Source organism: Scyliorhinus torazame, chromosome 8 (genome assembly GCF_047496885.1).
Source record: "Scyliorhinus torazame isolate Kashiwa2021f chromosome 8, sScyTor2.1, whole genome shotgun sequence".
Lineage (NCBI taxonomy): Eukaryota > Metazoa > Chordata > Chondrichthyes > Carcharhiniformes > Scyliorhinidae > Scyliorhinus > Scyliorhinus torazame.
In genome coordinates, this window is record NC_092714.1 from 162946871 (window position 1) to 162969546 (window position 22676).

Genomic DNA, 22676 nt, shown 5'->3' on the forward strand with positions numbered 1-22676 from the left:
AGTCTGCACGTTCTCCCCGTGTCTGCGTGGGTTTCCTCCGGGTGCTCTGGTTTCCTCCCACAAGTCACGAAAAATGTGCTTGTTCGGTGAATTTGACATTCTGAATTCTCCCTCAGTGTACCTGAACAGGCGCCAGATGTGGTGAAGAGGGGATTTTCACAGTAACTTCATTGCAGTGTTAATGTAAGCCTACTTGTGATACTAATAAAGATTATTATTATTCATTAGCACTCATCTGTGACCTTGCTGGCAAATTATCCATCCATTACTCCTAGCCCGGCTGCAGCTCACTCATGGCCGGATGACTCACTGTGTGCTTATCCCAACTCTATACTTGCCTCCAAATTCCACGCTGTAGCAGGACCTGAGCTGGTGACTCAGAATATCAGACCAAGCGACAGAGCCTTATCATTATTGCTGTTGCTCTCTTTCCTTTTTGGGGGTGTTATGCCTGTACAGGTGGCAGGCAGTTCTTAGGCCGGCAGGAACTGAGACAGGAAAGGAAAGTGTTATGGAAGGTGGATCGGTACCCCCTCCACTTGTCAATGAGATTTCCCATTGAAGCCACCCCACGCCACTGAGAAACCCATGGGCAGGGGTGCGCTGCTGGCGGGAAAGTGAATTGCAACGGCCAGAGAATTCCGGCCGAGATATCAAGATGAGGATGTTCCGGGAATAAAGAGGTGACAAAAGGCATTGTCAATGTTTTCAGCGAGATGCAGCATAGTGATTAGCACAATTACTTCACAGCTCCAAGGTCCCAGGTTCGATACCCAGCTTGGGTCACTGTCTGTGCGGAGTCTGCACGTTCTCCCTGTGTGTGTGTGGGTTTCCTCCGGGTGCTCCGGTTTCCTCCCACAGTCCAAAGATGTGCAGGTTAGGTGGATTGGCCAGGCTAAATTGTCCTTAGTGTCCAAAATTGCCCTTAGTGTTGGGGAGGGGTAACTGGGTTATGGGGATAGGGTGGAGGTTGTGTGCTTGGGTAGGGTGCTCTTTCCAAGAGCCGATGCAGACTCGATGGGCCGAATGGCCTCCTTCTGCACTGTAAATTCTATGACAATTCTATGCCATTTTGACTTTGCAGCTTGTTCCATAAAATGACCATTGTTTAAGTGTCACTGTATTCATGTGGCATTTCTGCTATCACTGAACAGTCTGAGGTATGTGACGGCAACAAGAAATGGGTGTGAATATTGGTCCGATGAGGTGGAGTACTTGATGTTAGGTGTTAGGCATGATAACTGAATGCTCGTAATGCTGGTTTTTGGAAAGAGGATGTGATACATTCAGCAATGTCAAAGGTTGATATTTAAAAAATTATTCGTTTTGTTACGACACTCTGGGTGCGTGCGCGCTCAGTTCCAGTCCCACAGACCCCGAAGTTCCAACATAAATGAAATAACCAATAATATGTGTTTTCCTCAGATTTTTAACCCTTGACTGCTCCAATGTGTTACAGACACCTAATTTATAAGTAAAACATTAGCAAACTGTTTATTAATAAGAGGGAAAGATGAATATGTAAAGAAATAGGAGGGCAATGGTCTACTCATCCACCTGATCCCAAAATCCCGCCCCACCCTCCACCCAGACACACACAAGATGACACACGGAAAGGGTTGGAGACAATTCTTTTTAAAAATGGGGATTAAGGGAAAACATTTGACATTCATCTTCGCTGCTGAGGTCGTGGTCTGGGAAACAGATTTGATCAAGAGGTTCAGCTCAGCACAGTTCCATCCTCTGACCACTGGGTGACGTTTTACACAAGTGTTCCATGTCTGTGCTCTCCTGCCCTTCTACCATCCGTTGGAGCTAGGCACAGGGTATTCAGGTCCATTCAATTCTGGCCTTTGGCCACCAGATGGAGATATGCCTCTCGGATGAATGACTACAGCTTCCTTCCTTGGTGAGAAACGGCTTTCAATGTTCCACACCCTTCACAGTTCTGACTGCTGTCTGTTTTTTAATCAGAAGAATCTCCGTCGATCTAGCTGGAATGCCTCTTAAAATTGCCTGGCAAAGAGAGAGGGGGAGAGAGAGTCTTCAAGCTGCTGCCTAGCTGCGTACTTTCACAGAACCGAAGACAAAATGGAGCCCTTCACCTGCCCCAGATGTTACTGAAAACCCCACCAATCCTGAACAAAAATCTGTCCAAGGCCCAGATGCCAAATGAGCTGATTGCTTGCTTGCCAAGTCTATCAAACTGACATCACAGCTCTGCATAGAACGTAAAGGGGAAGTCCAGATTAGTCCATTAGATCTGGGATATTTCAGTTTTCCTAAAGTCTTTTGTTTGAGCAGAAATCCCGATGGTGCTGCAGCTAACCTGAAGACTGTATATTGAAGTCAGGCAGCAGGACAAGAGGTGGTGTTGGACTGGGGTGAGCACAGTAAGGAGTCTTACAACACCAGGTTAAAGTCCAACCTTTAACCTGGTGTTGTAAGACGTCTTACTGAGCAGGGCAAGGGTTAATAGAAGATACATGTGATAGGTACACTCACCTGCTGTTAGAGAGTGAGTTCCATTATTTTGACCCAGCAACAGTGAAGGACAACCGATAAATTTCCAAGCCAGGATGGTGAGTGACTTGGATGGGAAATTCCAAGCGGTGGTGTTCCCATGTAACTGCTGCCTTTGCCCTTCTTGGTGGTAGTGGCCGTGGGTCTGAAAGGTGCTGCCTAAGGGGCCATGGTGAGTTCCTGCAGTGCATCTTGTAGCTGGTACGCATAGCTGCCACTGTTCGTCGGTGGTGGAAGGAGTGAATGTTTGTGGGAAGGGTGCCAATCAAGTGGGTAAGCGGATATCATATAAAGATTCATTCCCTAACCTTGACCATCATTTGAGGTTATACAAAGATGCATATTAATCTTCTACTGACACTGATAACAGGCCCTCACTCAAAATACCAGGAACTAATCTCCTGACCGCCTCCTCCCACTCCTATTTGAAGTTGTCTCTTGAGAGACACTTAGCCACCCGTCATGCCCACCTGCACTATGGAAGCCTCCAATGTTGCATCATTCACACTTGAGCCCTCATTGTTACTTGCTGTGTCAGAGAATTCCCAAACCTGGTTAGGAAATTGTTATAACCTGCCTACTTACCATTGGCTGGGGACTAATGACTATCCCACAATCCTGTGGGAGTATGAGCTTCCCCAATGAAGGGGGCGGAGAAACCACTAGTAAACTCCTAGTATAAATAAAGCTGGCCAGTTCAGGAACCAGCAGGAAGGAGTATGTAGCAAGGGAAGTTACTGCTACTGTTATGTATATATGTTATAGTAAATAAATGTTATTACTTTGTATCCTTAAAATTCGCGCTGGATTCTTCGTGGCCCTTACAAAAGAAATATTAGGTATTTTGTATCTAACAGAAATTAACATGTTATTAGGCTCCCTTGCTGAGAGATAGTGAAAGCCAGAAAGAACAAGAAGACAACAAGGTGAGACCCACTCAGCCGGATGCTACAAACATTGCAAATCCCAATCCCTATGCATGAAAATCTGGCAACTTAATTCCTAGCCCTCACGTTGTGTTTTATTATACTGAATAATAAAATATCATTCCTCCTGATCTGGGAAACGGGTAGCAAGCGATCATTATTTTAAGATTACCATCAACAGAGTGAGGAAAAAGGTTTTGAGGATGTTTCATGGAGCAGGAAATATGCTTCCACAGAGTGCATTTGAGGTAAGAGTGTTGTGACATCATGGGCTAGTGCGTGGTCAATTCCAGCCCGATAGGCCCTGGAGTCCCAACATAAGTAAATTAACTAATCATTTGTATATTTTCCTGATATCGTTGACCCTCAATTGTGCCAATGACTTACAGGCACCTGGGGCGGGATTCTCCGCAATCGGCGCGATGTCCGCCGACCGTTGCCAAAAATGGCGCGAATCAGTCCGGCATCGCGCTGCCCCAAAGGTGCGGAATTCTCCGCATCTTGAGGGGCCGAGCCCTCACCTTGAGGGGCTAGGCCCGCGCCGGACTGATTTCCGCCCCGCCAGCTGACGGGAAAGGCCTTTGGTGCCCCGCCAGCTGGCGCGGAAATGACTTTGCCGCGTGGCGCATGTGCGGGAGCGTCAGCGGCCGCTCACGGCATCCCCGCGCATGCGCAGTGGAGGGGGTCTCTTCCGCCTCCGCCATAGTGGAGACCATGGCGAAGGCGGAAGGAAAAGAGTGCCCCCATGGCACAGGCCCGCCCGCGGATCGGTGGGCCCCGATCGCGGGACAGGCCACCGTGGGGGCATCCCCCGGGGCCAGATCACCCCGCGCCCCCCCAGGACCCCGGAGCCCGCCCGCGCCGCCTTGTCCCGGCGGTAAGAGAGGTGGTTTGATTCTCGCCGGCGGGACAGGCATTCCAGCAGCAGGACTTCGGCCCATCGCGGGCCGGAGAATCGCCGGGGGGAGGCCCGCCAACCGGCACGGCGCGATTCCCACCCCCGCTGAATATCCGGTGCCGGAGAATTCGGCAACCGGCGGGAGCGGGATTCACGCCAGCCCCCGCCGATTCTCCGACCCGGCGGGGGGTCGCAGAATCCCGCCCCAGATTTGTCAGCAAAACATTTAAAAAACTTTATTGATAACAAGAGAAGAGTTAAACATGTAATGGTGCAGGGAAGGGAAGAATATAATTCAGTTTGAGAAAAAGAGTGGGTCTGAGACTAGTTTTGTAAACTTACATTAAAGCATTTATAAGGGCATGAAAGCAGAGCTAGCTGAAGTGAATTGGTAGCTTAAGTTAAGGAATAGGTCAGTCGAGATGCCGTAGCAGATATTTAAGTAGTCGTTTCAGAATACACACAATAGACACATTCCAACGAGAAATAAAAATTCCAAGGGGAGGATGCACCATCAATGCTTAAGCAAAAAAGTTAAAGATAGTATCAGACTTAAAGAGAGAGCATTTAAGACCATAAGATCATAAGAAATAGGAACAAGAGTAGGAAGTATGGCCTCGTGCCTGCTCTGTCATTCAATAGGATCATGGCTGATCCAACATTCCTCACGTCCACTTTTCCGTATAACCATTGATTCCCTTACAGATCAAGAATCTATCTATCGCAGCCTTAAAGACACAAGGGTCGGAATTCTCCGTTTGCGAGACAAAGGGCGTGATTCACCGTTGACCTACACCAAAATCACAAAACACGATTGAGTGGAGAATAGCCTCTAACACCAAAATCGTGTTAGGTCGAGATTTGACAGCAAATCGCGATCCTCCGGCACCCCGCAAATGGGATAAATGCGTCGCTCGCTACGTGGCGTTTAAACACTGTTAGCATATCATTCGAGGGCCTGATCTCCTATTCTCCGGGGCCTCCGCGATTCACCGCATCCGATGGGCCGAGTTCCTGACGGGTTCACTTGTGGTCTCAAAAATCGTGAACGTGGCGCCGTGGCTGTTGAGAGAGAGAGAGGATGTAGGAAATGGAGTGGAGTGACTGAGGGCTGCCGACCCTGACATTAGCAATGCTGGCTGGGGGAGGGGGGGGTGCTGCCAGGGCCGAGGGAGAGGAGGGAACAGGCCGAGCAGCCGGGGTGCCCCCCCCCCCCACAGGATTGGGGCGGTGCACAGGCACCAACTGTCATTATGATGGCCATCTTGCTGCTCACCCACTGACCACCCCCCTCGGCCCCTGCTTCTACACAGTGACACTAGCAATATGGGTGTGCTCAAACCCGCACTCCACCCTCCCGCCACAGCCCCCCGCCACCCCAGGCCCCAAACATCCCACCCAACCGGCCGCTAGCCACCCGCGGATGACCCAGGGCCACACCCATGACAGCCCCCACGGAGGGCAGTGCCAGCCAATGGTACCCTGGCATCAAGGACGGGCGCTTGGACCAGGGGCCCCTATGGTGCTGGACACCAACGGGGCAGGGGTTAGGGGGTGGGGACATGCGGGACCGGAGCCCACACTGCCAAACTGTGTAACCTATGGAACCTGGTTGGGCAGGGGGTACGCACCATGCTAACATGATGGTCTTTCAGACCCTGCAGACAATGGCGTCTGGAGTTCGACCAGCAATGGTGGTCCCTGATGATGGTGGCAGCACTGCGAGATGCTCTGCGGCCGCATGAGTTGGAGCCACTCGAAGAGGACGGGAAAGCTGCAGCAGCGGAGCAGGCAGCAGCAGAGCGGGATGCAGCGAAACGGGTTGCAGAGGAACAGGCTGCAGAGGATCAGGTGGCAGCCGCACAGGCTGGACGGCCAGGCGCCCAACTGGCCGAGGAGGAGGAGGTGTCAAGAAGGCGCCACATGAGAACATGAGAGCATAAGATTTAGGAGCAGGAGTAGGCCATCTGGCCCCTCGAGCCTGCTCCGCCATTCAATGAGATCATGGCTGATCCTTTGTGGACTCAGCTCCACTTTCCAGCCTGAACACCATAACCCTTAATCCCTTTATTCTTCAAAAAACTATCTATCTTTATCTTAAAAACATTTAATGAAGGAGCCTCAACTTCTTCACCGGGCTAGGAATTCCATAGGTTCACAACCCTTTGGGTGAAGAAGTTCCTCCTAAACTCAGTTCTAAATCTACTTCCCCTTATTTTGAGGCTATGCCCCCCTAGTTCTGCTTTCACCCGCCAGTGGAAACAACCTGCCCGCATCTATTCTATATATTCCCTTCATAATTTTATATGTTTCTATAAGATCCCCCCTCACCCTTCTAAATTCCAACGAGTACAGTCTCAGTCTACTCAACCTCTCCTCGTAATCGAACCCCTACAGGTCTGGGATTAACCTAGTGAATCTCCTCTGCACATCCTCCAGCGCCAGTACGTCCTTTCTCAGTTAAGGAGACCAAAACTGAACACAATACTCCAGCATAACCTCCCTAGTCTTAAACTCCGTCCCTGTAGCAATGAAGGACAAAATTCCATTTGCCTTCTTAATCACCTGTTGCACCTGAAAACCAACTTTCTGCGACTCATGCTCTAGCACACTCAGGTCTCTCTGCACAGCAGAATGTTTTACTATTTTGGCATTTAAATAATAATCCCTTTTGCTGTTATTCCTACCAAAATGGATAACCTCACATTTGTCAGTTTGTCACATTTGCCAGACCCTAGCCCATTCACATAACCTATCCAAATCCCTCTGCAGACTTCCAGTATCCTCTGCACTTTTTGCTTTACCACTTATCTTAGTGTCGGCTGCAAACTTGGACACATTGCCCTTGGTCCCCAACTCCAAATCATCGATGTAAATTGTGAACAATTGTGGGCCCAACACTGATCCCTGAGGGACACCACTAGCTACTGATTGCCAACCAGAGAAACACCCATTAATCTCCACTCTTTGCTTTCTATTAATTAACCAATCCTCTATCCATGCTACTACTTTACCCTTAATGCCATGCATCTTTATCTTATGCAGCAAACTTTTGTGTGGCACCTTGTCAAAGGCTTTCTGCAAATCAAGATATACCACATCCATTGGATCCCCGTTATCTACCGCACTGGTAATATCCTCAAAAAATTCCACTAAATTAGTTAGGCACGACCTACCCTTTATGAACCCATGCTGCGTCTGCCCAAAGGGACAATTTCCATCCCGATGCCTCGCTATTTCTTCTTTGATGATAGATTCCAGCATCTTGCCTACTACCGAAGTTAAGCTAACTGGCCTATAATTACCCCTTTTCTGCCTACCTCCTTTTTTAAACAGTGGTGTCACGTTTGCTAATTTCCAATCCGCCGGGACCACCCAGAGTCGAGTGAATTTTGGAAAATTATCACTAGTGCATTTGCAATTTCCCTAGCCATCTCTTTTAGCACTCTGGGATGCATTCCATCAGGGCCAGGAGACTTGTCTACCTTTAGCCCCATTAGTTTGCCCATCACTACCTCCTTAGTGATAACAATCATCTCAAGGTCCTCACCTGTCATAGCCTCATTGTTATCAGTCACTGGCATGTTATTTGTGTCTTCCACTGTGAAGACCGACCCAAAAAACCTGTTCAGTTCCTCAGCCATTTCCTCATCTCCCATTATTAAATCTCCCTTCTCATCCTCGAAAGGACCAATATTTACCTTAGCCACTCTTTTTTAAAATATATTTGTAGAAACTTTTACTATCTGTTTTTATATTCTGAGCAAGTTTACTCTCTTAATCTATCTTAATCTTCTTTATCGCTTTTTTAGTAGCTTTCTGTTGGCCCCCTAAAGATTTCCCAGTCTCCCACTAATCTTTGCCACTTTGTATGCTTTTTCCTTCAGTTTTATACTCTCCCTTATTTCCTTGGATATCCACGGTCAATTTTGCCTTTTCTATCGTCCTTTCTTTTTGTTGGTATAAACCTTTGCTGAGCACTGTGAAAAATCGCTTGGAAGGTTCTCCACTGTTCCTCAACTGTTTCACCATAAAGTCTTTGCCCCCAGTCTACCTTCGCTCGTTCTTCTCTCATCCCATTGTAATCTCCTTTGTTTAAACACAAAACACTAGTGTTTGCTTTTACCTTCTCACCCTCTATCTGTATTTTAAATTCCACCATATTATGATCGCTCCTTCCGAGAGGATCCCTAACTATGAAATTATTAATCAATCCTGTCTCATTACACAGGACCAGATCTAGGGCCGCATGTTCCCTCGTAGGTTCCATTACATACTGTTCCAGGAAACTATCGCGGATACATTCTATAAACTCCTCCTCAAGGCTGCCTTCACCGACCTGGTTAAACCAATCGACATGTAGATTAAAATCCCCCATGATAACTGCTGTACCATTTCTACATGCATCAGTTATTTTTTTGTTTGTTGCCTGCTCCACCGTAATGTTACTATTTGGAGGCCTATAGACTACTCCTATCAGTGACTTTTTCACCTTACTATTCCTGATTTCCACCCAAATGGATTCAACCTTATCCTCCATAGCACCGATGTGATCCCTTACTATTGCCCGGATGTCATCCTTAAATAACAGAGCTACACCACCTCCCTTACCATCCACTCTGTCTTTCCGAATAGTTTGATACCCTCGGATATTTTACTCCCAGTCGTGACCATCCTTTAACCATGTTTCAGTAATGGCCACTAAATCATAGTCATTCACGATGATTTGCGGCATCAACTCATTTACCTTATTCTGAATACTACGAGCATTCTGGTAAAGTACACTTATGTTGGCTTTTATACCTCTGCTTTGAATCTTAACTCATTGATCAGTAACCTCTCCTAAATTATATTTCTTCTTAACTTTTCTCCTAATTTTCCTTGTCGTTGAACCCATATCTTCATTTAACAACCTGCCGCATCGCTTACCATTTATGTTTTTACTTCCCAATTTAAACCTTTTAGTATTACTGGGCCTATTCACTGAGCTCCCCTCAGTCACTGTACCTTGTACTGTCGCCCTTTCTGATTTTTGACTATGTCTTCTCTGCCTTACACTTTCCCCCTTACTGCCTTTTGTTTCTGTCCCTGTTTTACCACCTTCTGATTTCCTGCATCGGTTCCCATCCCCTGCCAAATTAGTTCAAACCCTCCCCAACAGCTCTAGCAAACATTGGTTCCAGTCCTGCCCAAGTGCAGACCATCCGGTTTGTACTGGTCCCATCTCCCCAGAAGCGGTTCCAATGCTGAAGGAATTTGAATCCCTCCCTCTTGCACCATCTCTTGAGCCACGCATTCATCCTGTCTATCCTGACATTCCTACTCTGACTAGCTTGTGGCACTGGTAGCAATCCTCAGATTACTACCTTTGAGGTCCTACATTTTAGTTTATCTCCTAACTACCTGAATTCAGTTTGTAGGACCTCATCCCGTTGTTTACCTATATTGTTGGTGCCTCTGTGCACCACGACAGTTGGCTGTTCACCCTCAACCCCAGGTTGTCCTGCAGCCGCTCCGAGACATCCTTGACCCTTGCACCAGGGAGGCAACATACCATTCTGGAGTCTCGATTGCGTCCACAGAACCACCTGTCTGTTCCCCTTACGATTGAGTCCCTTATCACTATGGCTCTGCCATTCTTCTTCCTGCCCTGCTGCGCAGCAGAGCCAGCCACAGTGCCATGAACCTAGCTGCTGCTGCCTTCCCTTGGTGAGCCATCTCCCTCAACAGTATTCAAAGCGGTATATCAGTTTTGCAGGGAGATGACCGCAGGGGACACCTGCACTGCCTTCCTACTCTTGCTCTGAGGCCTCGGGTGTACCGGCATCGCCTCTCATTCGAGGTCCCGCAGGCATGCCATCGGAGACTCTGGCTGAGCAGACAGATAGTGTGACACATCTGCCAGATGATGGCACACCATGCACCGCGGGGGTATGGGGAAGGACACCCGCTCCCGGTGAGCGTCAAGGTGATGGTCATCCTGAACCTCTCTGCCAAGGGGTTCTTCCAGTCGCCGAGTGGGGACAAAGAACAAAGAACGATGCAGCACAGGAACAGGTCCTTTGGCCCTCCAAGCCTGCACCGACCATGGTTCTTGCCTAAAATAAAACTGTCTGCACTTATGGAGTCCGTATCCTTCCATTCCCACCCTATTCATATTTTTGTCTAGATTTTCCTTAAATGCTGCTATCATACCTGCTCCCACCACCTCCCCAGTCAGCACGTTCCATATATTTACCACCCTTTGTGCAAAAAACGTGCCTAGCACATCTCCGTGGGGCACCACGGTAGCATAGTGGTTAGCACAATGGCTTCACAGCGGCAGAGTCCAAGGTTCGATTCCCGCTTGGGTCACTGTCTATGCTGAGTCTTCACGTTCTCCCCGTGTCTTTGTGGGTTTCCTCCGGGGGCTCCGGTTTCCCCCCACAGTCCAAAGATGTGCAGGTTAGGTGGATTGGCCATGCTAAATTGCCCTTAGGTTAGATTGGGTTGCAGGGTTACGGGGATAGGGTGGAGGTATGGGGTTGAGTAGAATGCTTTTGCCAAAGCATCCGGTGCAGTCTCAATGGGCCGAATGGCCTCCTTCTGCACTGTAAATTCTATGATATCTGTTCTATCTGTTCACGCACTTTACACCTGTGTCCCCTCGTACTCACTCTCCTACCCTAGGAAAGATCATCTGACTATCCACTCTGTCCATGCCACTCATAATCATGTAGACCTATGTCAGGTCGCCTCTCAACCTCCGTCATTCCATTGAGAACAGACCGAATTTATCTGACCTCTCCTCCGAGCTAATGGCCTCCATGCCAGGCAGCATCACAGTAAACCAGTTCTGTACCCTCTCTAAAGCATCCACATCCTTCTGGTAGTGTGGTCACTAGAATTGTGCACAATATTCCAAATGAGGCCCAACTAAGGTCCTGTACAGCTGCAACTGGACTTGCCAATTTTTATATTCAATGCCCTGACCGATGAAGGCCAACGTGCTGTATGCCTTCTTGACCACCTTATCCACATGCGTTGCCACTTTCAGTGATCAGTGGACATGCACGGCCAGATCTCTCTGCCTGTCAGTACTCGCAAGATTTCTACCATTTTTTGTGTAATTCCTACATGCATTGGATCTTCCAAAGTGCTTTATCTCACACTTGTCCGAATTATACTCCATCTGCAATTTCTCCAACCAGTTTATAAGACTCCAACCAGTTTATATCCTGCTGTATCCTCTGACAGTCCCCATCACTACCCACAACTCCACCTGTCCGGAATCTCACAGAGCTCAGTGCACAGGAGCATCCACGCCGTCACGGAGTCCCGATATGCCCAGGTGGATCAATACATCCGTTTTGATGTGGACCGAGCCAACCAGGATGCCCGGGCAATGGGGTTCGCCACCATCACCACGATGCCCCGGGTCCAGGGGACGATAGACAGGATGCATGTCGCCCTATGGGCACCTGCGGATAACAAACTGAAAGAGGGGGGTGTTCCACTCAATGAACATCTCTCAACATCAGCTGCGCATGGTGCACCTCTGTGCCCGATACCCGGTCAGTGTGTACGATTCCTTCATCCTGTCGGCGATCCCTGACATCCTCGATGTTAGAGAGGCACCCCCCCCCCCCCCCCTACTGAGGTGTTGGCTCTTGGGTGACAGGGGTTAGACGCTGTGGCTTGGCGCATGACACCTATCCGGAGGCCACAGACCGACATAGATACCCGCTATAACGACTCCCATACAGCGACCAGCAGTGTGATTGTGCAGTGCTTCGCCGTTCTGAAGATGCTGTTCAGGTGCCTGGACCGCTCTGGATAGGTCTACCAGTACGAGGCTGAGAGGGTCGCCCGCATCATGGCGGCATGCTGCATCCTTCACAATATCGCGCAGCAGAGGGGCGATGTGCTGGAGGAGGAGGAAGGACAGGCCTTGTCCAACGAGGAGGATGCGGGGTAGGGGGACAATATATAAGAACATAAGAACTAGGAGCAGGAGTAGGCCATCTGGCCCCTCGAGCTTGCTCCGCCATTCAATGAGATCATGGTTGATCTTTTGTGGACTCAGCTCCACTTTCCGGCCCGAACACCATAACCCTTAATCCCTTTATTCTTCAAAAAACTATCTATCTTTGAGCAGGACATGGGGCCCAGGCAGGCGGGGGAGGCGACACGAAATGTACGCCAGGGCAAACGCGCACGGGACGTTCTGATCGCCTCCAGGTTAATCGACTTGGAAGGGGTGGGGTGGAGAGGCGCGGGGCTGGCCAGGGGCATGGGCACCACATCCTAAACCCACTCCCCTTTACTTCCCATACCGCCAAACCGCCCACTTGCACTCCCCTCTGTTAGACATACCTGCGTTGGGGGCCCTGGGTTGGCAGTGACAGTGGGTCTGGCCCATGGGATGGAGGATGATTACTATCCGCTCTGTGATGTGCTCTGGTGCTCCGCATTGTACGACAACATTTCCTGTCAACGGTAGCACTTTCCATCGTCCACCTGGGTGATCCCTGCATGTGAGCTGGCCATTCCATCCCAAGGTTGCACCGAATCCCTTGGTTGCGGGTGCTGGTGATGGTTCGAGTGCAGGGGGTGGGGGAGGAGGGTGGGAAGCACAGTCTTCCCGCAGGGCCTGTACCCCCCACCGGGCTAGCCTGGACCAGCCCACACCTATCAGACAGAAACTGGGACCGGTTGTAATGGTGGTAACAAGTGTATATTTTCAACAAATACATAAAGTCTGTGCCCTCGCCCCTATGATGAAACTGTGCCCTGCACCTTGTCATGTGAGAGTACCTTTAAGAAATGGGTGTTTATAAATGAGTGTGTATATACATATCTGTAGTGAGTGTTCCTTTAAGAAATGCGTGTTTATTACTGCAGTGATGTCAGAGAGGGTGTGGAGCTGGGCTGTCTGTCAGCTTTTCACTTTCGTTTTGGGCCGTTTGCTGCAGGGTGTGTTTTAGTTTCGTTTTCAGAGCTGGATAGCTGCAGTCACAGCCAGAAGGTGAATTAGAGTCTCCCTCTGTAATCTAAAGAATGTAAATCGATCCTTTGGTGATTTAAAACTAACAACTGCTCGCAGTAGTGACTTTAACCTGATGTGCTTCCGTTTAAAGTTTTTTAATTAAATCTTCTGGATGTTAAAAGGACAGCTTAAGGATTACTTAGCGTTGTATTCTTTAGGGGTATTTGAATTAATGGTTGCTAAGATGTTCACTGTTTGTTTCAAAAAGGTTAACTTGAATTCATAGAATAAACATTGTTTTGCTTAAAAAAATACTTTTCCATATCTGCTGTACCACACCTGTAGAGTGGGCCGTGTGCTCCCCATCCCACAATCTATTAAAAGTTGTGGGTCAGGTAAACTCCATGATACATTTTGGGGTTCTCTAAACTCTGGCCCATAACAACCTGTGTCAACTTAACTGGTGTCTAACTTTCTGGCCTTACAGGCCGCAACACTACACCTAGCGGGTTCCCCAGACGGTACAGCAGGAGTGAAGGCAGTCTTCTGTGACTCCTGCCCTGCAACAAGGGCCCCCGTTGGGGCGACCCGGCCTGGATGGGCCCGGCAGCCCACAAGATGCACCAGGGAGAGGGGGGTGGGGGAGGCCGAGAAGCTGCGGTGTTCCGGCTCCTCCACTGCGGGAGTCACCGGCACGGGCCTCATCACCAACTCTTTCCTCGGATGCCCAGGGTACATAGAAGATAGGAGCAGGAGGAGGCCTCTTGGCCCTTCAAGCCTGCTCCACCATTTATCACGATCGTGGCTGATCATCCAACACAATAGCCAAATCCTGCATTCTCCATAGGCTTTGATCCCATTCGCCCCAAGTGCTATATCTAGGGTCTTCACGCTCATGTTCATGGAGCACAGAGTGTGGGCCATCTCCATCTGGGACTGCACCACATCACGCTGTGACTGTGCCACTATAATGTAGGTCTGCGTCAGATCAGCCAGTGACTGGGCCACCTCCCTCTGGGACTGGGCCACCTCGTCCAGTGTCTGCGCTATGCCAGCCAGCACCTGGGCAATCCCGCCGACGTTCCTAGCCATGGCCTGCTGTGACTAGGCTATGCTGAGGAGTGCCGCTGCAATGTCCAGGTGGCTCTGGCACATGGCTACTTGTGAGAGGGCAGCCCTATCCTGGGCCTTGGCCACCGCTTGCACAGAATGTCCCAGGCCTTGAACAAGCTGATCCATAGCCGAAACCATTACCCCCAATGCCTCCACCGTGGATGCCACCCTTGCGGTGTCGGCCTGGGTGGCACGCATGGCCGGCACCACCCCTGCTCCTGCACGAGGTTGGACTCCTGCACCTGCGCCCGCAGGTGCTGGATGCTCGTTGTCATCCCGTCTTGTGGTCCCTGTCTCTTGGAATGCATGCACTGTGGTTGGGACTGGATATTCCAGAAGCCCGGGATCCGTCTGGATGACAGCTGGTTCCTAGGGCTGGTCTGCCCACCGACCGTCCGGCCCCTTGGGTACTCCTACCTTCACCTGCTGTACTGAATGCGCTGTGTGGTGCGCACCAGATTGTGTCCCGGGATCCTCTTCAATAATGTGCCCAATCGAGGTGATTGTCTCTGGGATGGTGTAGGGTGTAGGAGACAGCTCTGACGGAAAGTCAGTGCGATCCTCTGACCCGAACTCAGGGGTGTCCTGAGTATCAAGTTTTTCCTGGAATTGATTGCGTTCCATGTGACGACGGTGCTAGCCCATTTTAAGTACGTGAATCGGTGCAGGTGTTGCGCCACACATCCTAAGTGTAGGATGTGTGGAGTTTTACCACAAAAAAATCGGCACAACACCTGCACCTGTCCAGCAACGTCTCCAGGACTGGCAGCACCAGGTAGCGGGGGAGCCTCAGGGGATGGTTCCATTCGCACCACTGTCCCATGGAGTAGCCTGGGGAGGTGGAGGTGATAGGGCCTTTGCTGGTGACTCCCGCAGGGGAAGTACTGGAACACCGCAGCACCTCAGACTCTCTCTCCCTCCTGTCCCTGGTGCATCTGGTGGGCAGAGAGCAGAACGAGGTGGCGCCATGTCACCCGGGACACCCGAGCAGCGGCCAGGCCCATCGAGGTATGGTCGCCCCAGTAGACGTGCGCCAACGGGGGGACCCTTGTCATAGGGCAGGAGTCACAGCAGGCCACCTCCATTCCTGTTGTATCTTCTAGGTAACCACCTAGACGTAGCGTTAGAGGCCGTAAGGCCAGGACGTTAGACACCAGTTAGGTTCAGTAAGAAGTCTTAGAACACCAGGTTAAAGTCCAACAGGTTTGTTTTGAATCGCTAGGTCCTAGGATGAATGTACTAAATTGGGGGAAGGCTAATTATAACAATATTAGGCGGGAACTGAAGAACATAGATTGGGGGCGGATGTTTGAGGGCAAATCAACATCTGACACGTGGGAGGCTTTCAAGTGGCAGTTGAAAGAATTCAGGACCGGCATGTTCCTGTGAGGAAGAAGGATAAATACGGCAATTTTCGGGAACCTTGGATGACGAGAGATATTGTAGGTCTCGTCAAAAAGAAAAAGGAGGCATTTGTCAGGGCTAAAAGGCTGGGAACAGACGAAGCCTGCGTGGAATATAAGGAAAGTAGGAAGGAACTTAAGCAAGGAGTCAGGAGGGCTAGAAGGGGTCACGAAAAGTCACTGGCAAATAGGGTTAAGGAAAATCCCAAGGCTTTTTACACGTACATAAAAAGCAAGAGGGTAGCCAGGGAAAGGGTTGGCCCATTGAAGATAGGCAAGGGAATCTATGTGTGGAGCCAGAGGAAATGGGCGAGGTACTAAATGAATACTTTGCATCAGTATTCACCAAAGAGAAGAAATTGGTAGATGTTGAGTCTGGAGAAGGGTGTGTAGATAGCCTGGGTCACATTGAGATCCAAAAAGACGAGGTGTTGGGTGTCTTGAAAAATATTAAGGTAGATAAGTCCCCAGGGCCTGATGGGATCTACCCCAGAATACTGAAGGAGGCTGGAGAGGAAATTGCTGAGGCCTTGACAGAAATCTTTGGATCCTCGCTGTCTTCAGGGGATGTCCCGGAGGACTGGAGAATAGCCAATGTTGTTCCTCTGTTTAAGAAGGGTAGCAAGGATAATCCCGGGAACTACAGGCCGGTGAGACTTACTTCAGTGGTAGGGAAATTACTGGAGAGAATTCTTCGAGACAGGATCTACTCCCATTTGGAAGCAAATGGACGTATTAGTGAGAGGCAGCACGGTTTTGTGAAGGGGAGGTCGTGTCTCACTAACTTGATAGAGTTTTTCGAGGAGGTCACTAAGATGATGCAGGTAGGGCAGTGGATGTTGTCTATATGGACTTCAGTAAGGCCTTTGACAAGGTCCCTCATGGTAGACTAGTACAAAAGGTGAAGTCACACGGGATCAGGGGTGAGCTGGCAAGGTGGATACAGAACTGGCTAGGCCATAGAAGGCAGAGAGTAGCAATGGAAGGATGCTTTTCTCATTGGAGGTGGTGTTCCACAGGGATCAGTGCTGGGACCTTTGCTCTTTGTAGTATATATAAATGATTTGGAGGAAAATGTAACTGGTCTGATTAGTAAGTTTGCAGACGACACAAAGGTTGGTGGAATTGCGGATAGCGATGAGGACTGTCGGAGGATACAGCAGGATTTAGATTGTTTGGAGACTTGGGCGGAGAGATGGCAGATGGAGTTTAATCCGGACAAATGTGAGGTAATGCATTTTGGAAGGTCTAATGCAGGTAGGGAATATACAGTGAATGGTAGAACCCTCAAGAGTATTGAAAGTCAAAGAGATCTAGGAGTACAGGTCCACAGGTCATTGAAAGGGGCAACACAGGTGGAGAAGGTAGTCAAGAAGGCATACGGCATGCTTGCCTTCATTGGCCGGGGCATTGAGTATAAGAATTGGCAAGTCATGTTGCAGCTGTATAGAACCTTAGTTAGGCCACACTTGGAGTATAGTGTTCAATTCTGGTCGCCACACTACCAGAAGGATGTGGAGGCTTTAGAGAGGGTGCAGAAGAGATTTACCAGAATGTTGCCTGGTATGGAGGGCATTAGCTATGAGGAGCGGTTGAATAAACTCGGTTTGTTCTCACAGGAACGAAGGAGGTTGAGGGGAGGCCTGATAGAGGTATACAAAATTATGGGGGGCATATACAGAGTGGATAGTCTGAGGCTTTTCCCCAGGGTAGAGGGGTCAATTACTAGGGGGCATAGGTTTAAGGTGAGAGGGGCAAGGTTTAGAGTAGATGTACGAGGTAAGTTTTTTACGCAGAGGGTAGTGAGTGCCTGGAACTCGCTACCGGAGGAGGTGGTGGAAGCAGGGACGAAAGTGACATTTAAGGGGCATCTTGACAAATACATGAATCGGATGGGAATAGAGGGATACGGACCCAGGAAGTGTAGAAGATTGTAGTTTATTCGGGCAGCATGGTCGGCACGGGCTTGGAGGGCCGAAGGGCCTGTTCCTGTGCTGTACATTTCTTTGTTCTTTTGTTGTTCTTTGCTAGCTTTCGGAACACTGCTCCTTCGTCAGGTGAATGAAGAGGTGGGTTCCAGAAACATTTATACAGACAAAATCAAAGATGCAAGATTTGAATGCCAGTCTTTGCAGGTAATTAAGTCTTTACAGGTCAAGACGTAGCAACTGGATAGAGGCCCTCCAAGCCTGCGCCGATCCAGATCCTCTATCTAAAACAGTCGCCTATTTTCTAAGGATCTGTATTCCTCTGCACCCTGCCCATTCATGGATCTGTCTAGATACATCTTAAATGACGCTATCGTGCCCGCCTCTACCACCTCCGCTGGCAATGTGTTCCAGGCACCCACCACCCTCTGCGTAAAGAACATTCCGCGCATATCTCCCTTAAACTTTTCCCCTCTCACCTTGAACTCGTGACCCCTAGTAATTGAGTCCCCCATTCTGGGAAAAAGCTTCTTGCTATCCACCCTGTCTATACCTCTCATGATTTTGTAGACCACAATGAGATCCCCCCTCAACCGCCGTCTTTCTAATGAAAATAATCCTAATCTACTCAACCTCTCTTCATAGCTAGCGCCCTCCATACCAGGCAACATCCTCTGCACCTTCTCCAAAGCATCCACATCCTTTTGGTAATGTGGCAACCAGAACTGTACGCAGTATTCCAGATATGGCCGAACCAAAGACTTATACAACTGTAACATGACCTGCTAACTCTTGTACTCAATACCCCTTCCTGAAGGAAAGCATGCCGTATGCCTTCTTGACCACTCTATCGACCTGCGCAGCCACCTTCAGGGTACAATGGACCTGAACACCCAGATCTCTCTGTACATCAATTTTCCCCAATTTCTATTTACCGTACAGTTCGCTCTTGAATTGGATCTTCCAAAATGCATCACCTCGCATCTGACAGTCCCCTTCACTATCTGCTACTCCAGAAATCTGAGTGTCATCTGCAAACTTCCTAATCAGACCACCTATACCTTTCTCCAGATCATTTATGTATATCACAAACAACAGTGGTCCCAGCACGGATCCCTTTGGAACACCACTGGTCACAGTTCTCCATTTTGAGAAACTCCCACTACTACTCTCTGTCTCCTGTTGCCCAGCCAATTCTTTATCCATCTAGCTAGTACACCCTGGACCCCATCAGACTTCACTTTCTCCATCAGCCTACCATGGAGAACCTTATCAAATGCCTTACTGAAGTCCATGTATGTGACATCTACAGCCCTTCCCTCATCAATCAATTTTGTCACTTCCTCAAAGAATTCTATTAAGTTGGTAAGACATGACCTTCCCTGCACAAAACCATGTTGCCGATCACTGATAAGCCCATTTTCTTCCAAATGGGAATAGATCCCATCCCTCAGTATCTTCTCCAGCAGTTGAGGCCGTACTCGTGTGTGCGGAATTTGGCTATAGGTTTCTGCTCGGCGTTTCTGCGTTGTTGCGCGTCCTGAAGGCCGCCTTGGAGAATGCTTACCCGGAGATCATAGGCTGAATGCAGTTGACTGCTGAAGTGTTCCCCGACTGGAAGGGAACATTCCTGCCTGGCGATTGTTGCGCGATGTCCGTTCATCCGTTGTCGCAACGTCTGCATGGTCTCGCCAATGTCCAACACTTCGTGACATCCTTTCCTGCAGCGTATGAGGTAGATAACGTACCTGGTGGGTGGTATTCTCACGTGTAATGGTGGTACCCGGGTGTCACGTCTTGCAGAGATTGCCATGGCAGGGTTATGTGGTATCGTGGTCGCTGTTCTGAAGGCTGGGTAGTTTTCTGCAAACAATGGTCTGTTTGAGGTTGGGTGGTTGTTTGAAGGCAAGTAGCGGGGGTGTGGGGATGACTTTGGCAAGATGTTTGTCTTCATCGATGACGTGTTGAAGGCTGCGAAGAAGCTGTCGTAGTTTCTTTGCTCCGGGGAAGTACTGGACAACGAAGGGTACTCTGTCGGTTGTGTCCCGTGTTTGTCTTCTGAGGAGGTTGGTGAGGTTTTGTGCTGTGGCGCGTTAGGTTATCCGTGGGCTTGCGGTAAAGTGAAGTGCTGAGGTGACCGTCCTTGATGGAGATGAGTGTGTCCAAGATTGCAACTGATTCTGGAGAGTAGTCCATGGTGAGTCTGATGGTGGAATGGAACTTATTGATGTCATCGTGTAGTCGTTTCAGTGATTCTTCGCCGTGGGTCCAAAGGAAGAAAATGTCATTGATGTATCTGGTGTATAATGTCGGTTGAAGGTCCTTTTTTTAAAAAAAATATTTTTATTAAGGTTTTTTAACAACACAATTTTTCCCCTTACAAACAGTAACCCCCCCCCCCCGCCCCCGGTAACAAAATAACGCAAAATCTCCCTGAGCAAGATATATACATGGCAAGATGGTATATATGGTATATTTACATAGCTTTATACACTGGCTCTTGGCCGCACGTACCGTTTCCCCCCACCCTCCATGCCATCTCCCGCTCGTCCATTCCCCTCAAACAATCTCTCGTTTCCGCCCCCCCCACCCCTCCCCCAGGGTTGCTGCTGCTGCTGACCGACCTTCTTCTAACGCTCCGCGAGATATTCTAGGAACGGTTGCCACCGCCTGTAAAACCCCTGTGCAGACCCTCTCAAAGCAAACTTAATTCTCTCCAATTTTATGAACCCCGCCATGTCGTTAATCCAGGCCTCCAGGCTAGGGGGCTTCGCCTCCTTCCACAATAGCAAGACCCTTCGCCGGGCTACTAGGGACGCAAAGGCCAGAATTCCGGCCTCTTTCGCCTCCAGTCGATTTCGGCGGCGTGAGAGCAGCTGGTTAGTCAATTTCAGCGGGAGCATTGCGGAAGGAGGTTGCTGGGAGGTAAGTCAACCTTTAAAAGCACTTCTCTTTGCAGGGGCAGGCCAGTCGATTTCGGCGGCATGAGAGCAGCTGGTTAGTCAGTTTCAGCGGGAGCATTGCGGAAGGAGGTTGCTGGGAGGTAAGTCAACCTTTAAAAGCACTTCTCTTTGCAGGGGCAGGCCAGTCGATTTCGGCGGCGTGAGAGCAGCTGGTTAGTCAGTTTCAGCGGGAGCATTGCGGAAGGAGGTTGCTGGGAGGTAAGTCAACCTTTAAAAGCACTTCTCTTTGCAGGGGCAGGCCAGTCGATTTCGGCAGCGTGAGAGCAGCTAGTTAGTCAGTTTCAGCGGGAGCATTGCGGAAGGAGGTTGCTGGGAGGTAAGTCAACCTTTAAAAGCACTTCTCTTTGCAGGGGCAGGCCAGTCGATTTCGGCGGCGTGAGAGCAGCTGGTTAGTCAATTTCAGCGGGAGCATTGCGGAAGGAGGTTGCTGGGAGGTAAATCAACCTTTAAAAGCACTTCTCTTTGCAGGGGCAGGCCAGTCGATTTCGGCGGCGTGAGAGCAGCTGGTTAGTCAATTTCAGCGGGAGCATTGCGGAAGGAGGTTGCTGGGAGGTAAGTCAACCTTTAAAAGCACTTCTCTTTGCAGGGGCAGGCCAGTCGATTTCGGCGGCGTGAGAGCAGCTGGTTCGTCAATTTCAGCGGGAGCTGAGAATTTTTCTTTTTTTTTTAAATTAGTTTTTTAGGCGGGAACTGGAAGTCGACCCGCGGACGTCTGGGAAGACCCTCACCAATAAATTCTGGTGGAGAGGAAACCCGAGACACTACACGTGTAGTGTCTCCCACCCACCCTCCTCCTCTAACCTAATAATAAAACCCATTGGTCTGAGGTAAGTACCATATTTTTATTATATTATTATTATTTTTTATAAAAATTTAATTTAGTTGTTAGCCAGATCTTGGTAGAAAGTTAGAGGAATGGCAGGGAAGGGAGTGCAATGTTCCTCCTGCAGGATGTTTGAGGTGAGGGATGCAGTTAGTGTCCCTGCTGATTTTACCTGCAGGAAGTGCTGCCATCTCCAGCTCCTCCAAGACCGAGTGAGGGAACTGGAGCTGGAGTTGGAAGAACTTCGGATCATTCGGGAGGCAGAAGGGGTCATAGATAGCAGCTTCAGGGAATTAGTTACACCAAAGATTGGAGATAGGTGGGTAACTGTAAGAGGGACTGGGAAAAAACAGTCAGTGCAGGGATCCCCTGCGGTCGTTCCCCTGAGAAACAAGTATACCGCTTTGGATACTTGTGGGGGGGGGGACTTACCAGGGGTAAGCCATGGGGTACGGGCCTCTGGCACGGAGTCTGTCCCTGTTGCTCAGAAGGGAAGGGGGGAGAGGAGCAGAGCATTAGTAATTGGGGACTCTATAGTCAGGGGCACAGATAGGAGATTTTGTGGGAGCGTGAGAGACTCACGTTTGGTATGTTGCCTCCCAGGTGCAAGGGTACGTGATGTCTCGGATCGTGTTTTCCGGGTCCTTAGGGGGAGGGGGAGCAGCCCCAAGTCGTGGTCCACATTGGCACCAACGACATAGGTAGGAAAGGGGACAAGGATGTCAGGCAGGCTTTCAGGGAGCTAGGATGGAAGCTCAGAACTAGAACAAACAGAGTTGTTATCTCTGGGTTGTTGCCCGTGCCACGTGATAGTGAGATGAGGAATAGGGAGAGAGAGCATTTAAACACGTGGCTACAGGGATGGTGCAGGCGGGAGGGTTTCAGATTTTTGGATAACTGGGGCTCTTTCTGGGGAAGGTGGGACCTCTACAGACAGGATGGTCTACATCTGAACCTGAGGGGCACAAATATCCTGGGGGGGAGATTTGTTAGTGCTCTTTGGGGGGGTTTAAACTAATGCAGCAGGGGCATGGGAACCTGGATTGTAGTTTTAGGGTAAGGGAGAATGAGAGTATAGAGGTCAGGAGCACAGATTTGACGTCGCAGGAGGGGGCCAGCGTTCAGGTAGGT

The 22676-nt window shown here is 49.6% G+C and overlaps 1 protein-coding gene and 1 long non-coding RNA gene across 2 annotated transcripts in view; one reads left to right on the forward strand and one right to left on the reverse strand.

Annotated features, from left to right (window-relative positions):
• LOC140428891 (synaptonemal complex protein 2-like) overlaps positions 1–22676 on the forward strand; it is a 573438-nt gene that overhangs the window by 415718 nt on the left and 135044 nt on the right. The window lies entirely within an intron of this gene.
• LOC140428235 (uncharacterized) lies at positions 1615–11815 on the reverse strand. Its single transcript, XR_011948736.1, has 2 exons — positions 11625–11815; positions 1615–2016 (listed from the first exon to the last, which is right to left on the reverse strand). It is a non-coding gene; the product is annotated as an uncharacterized lncRNA (long non-coding RNA).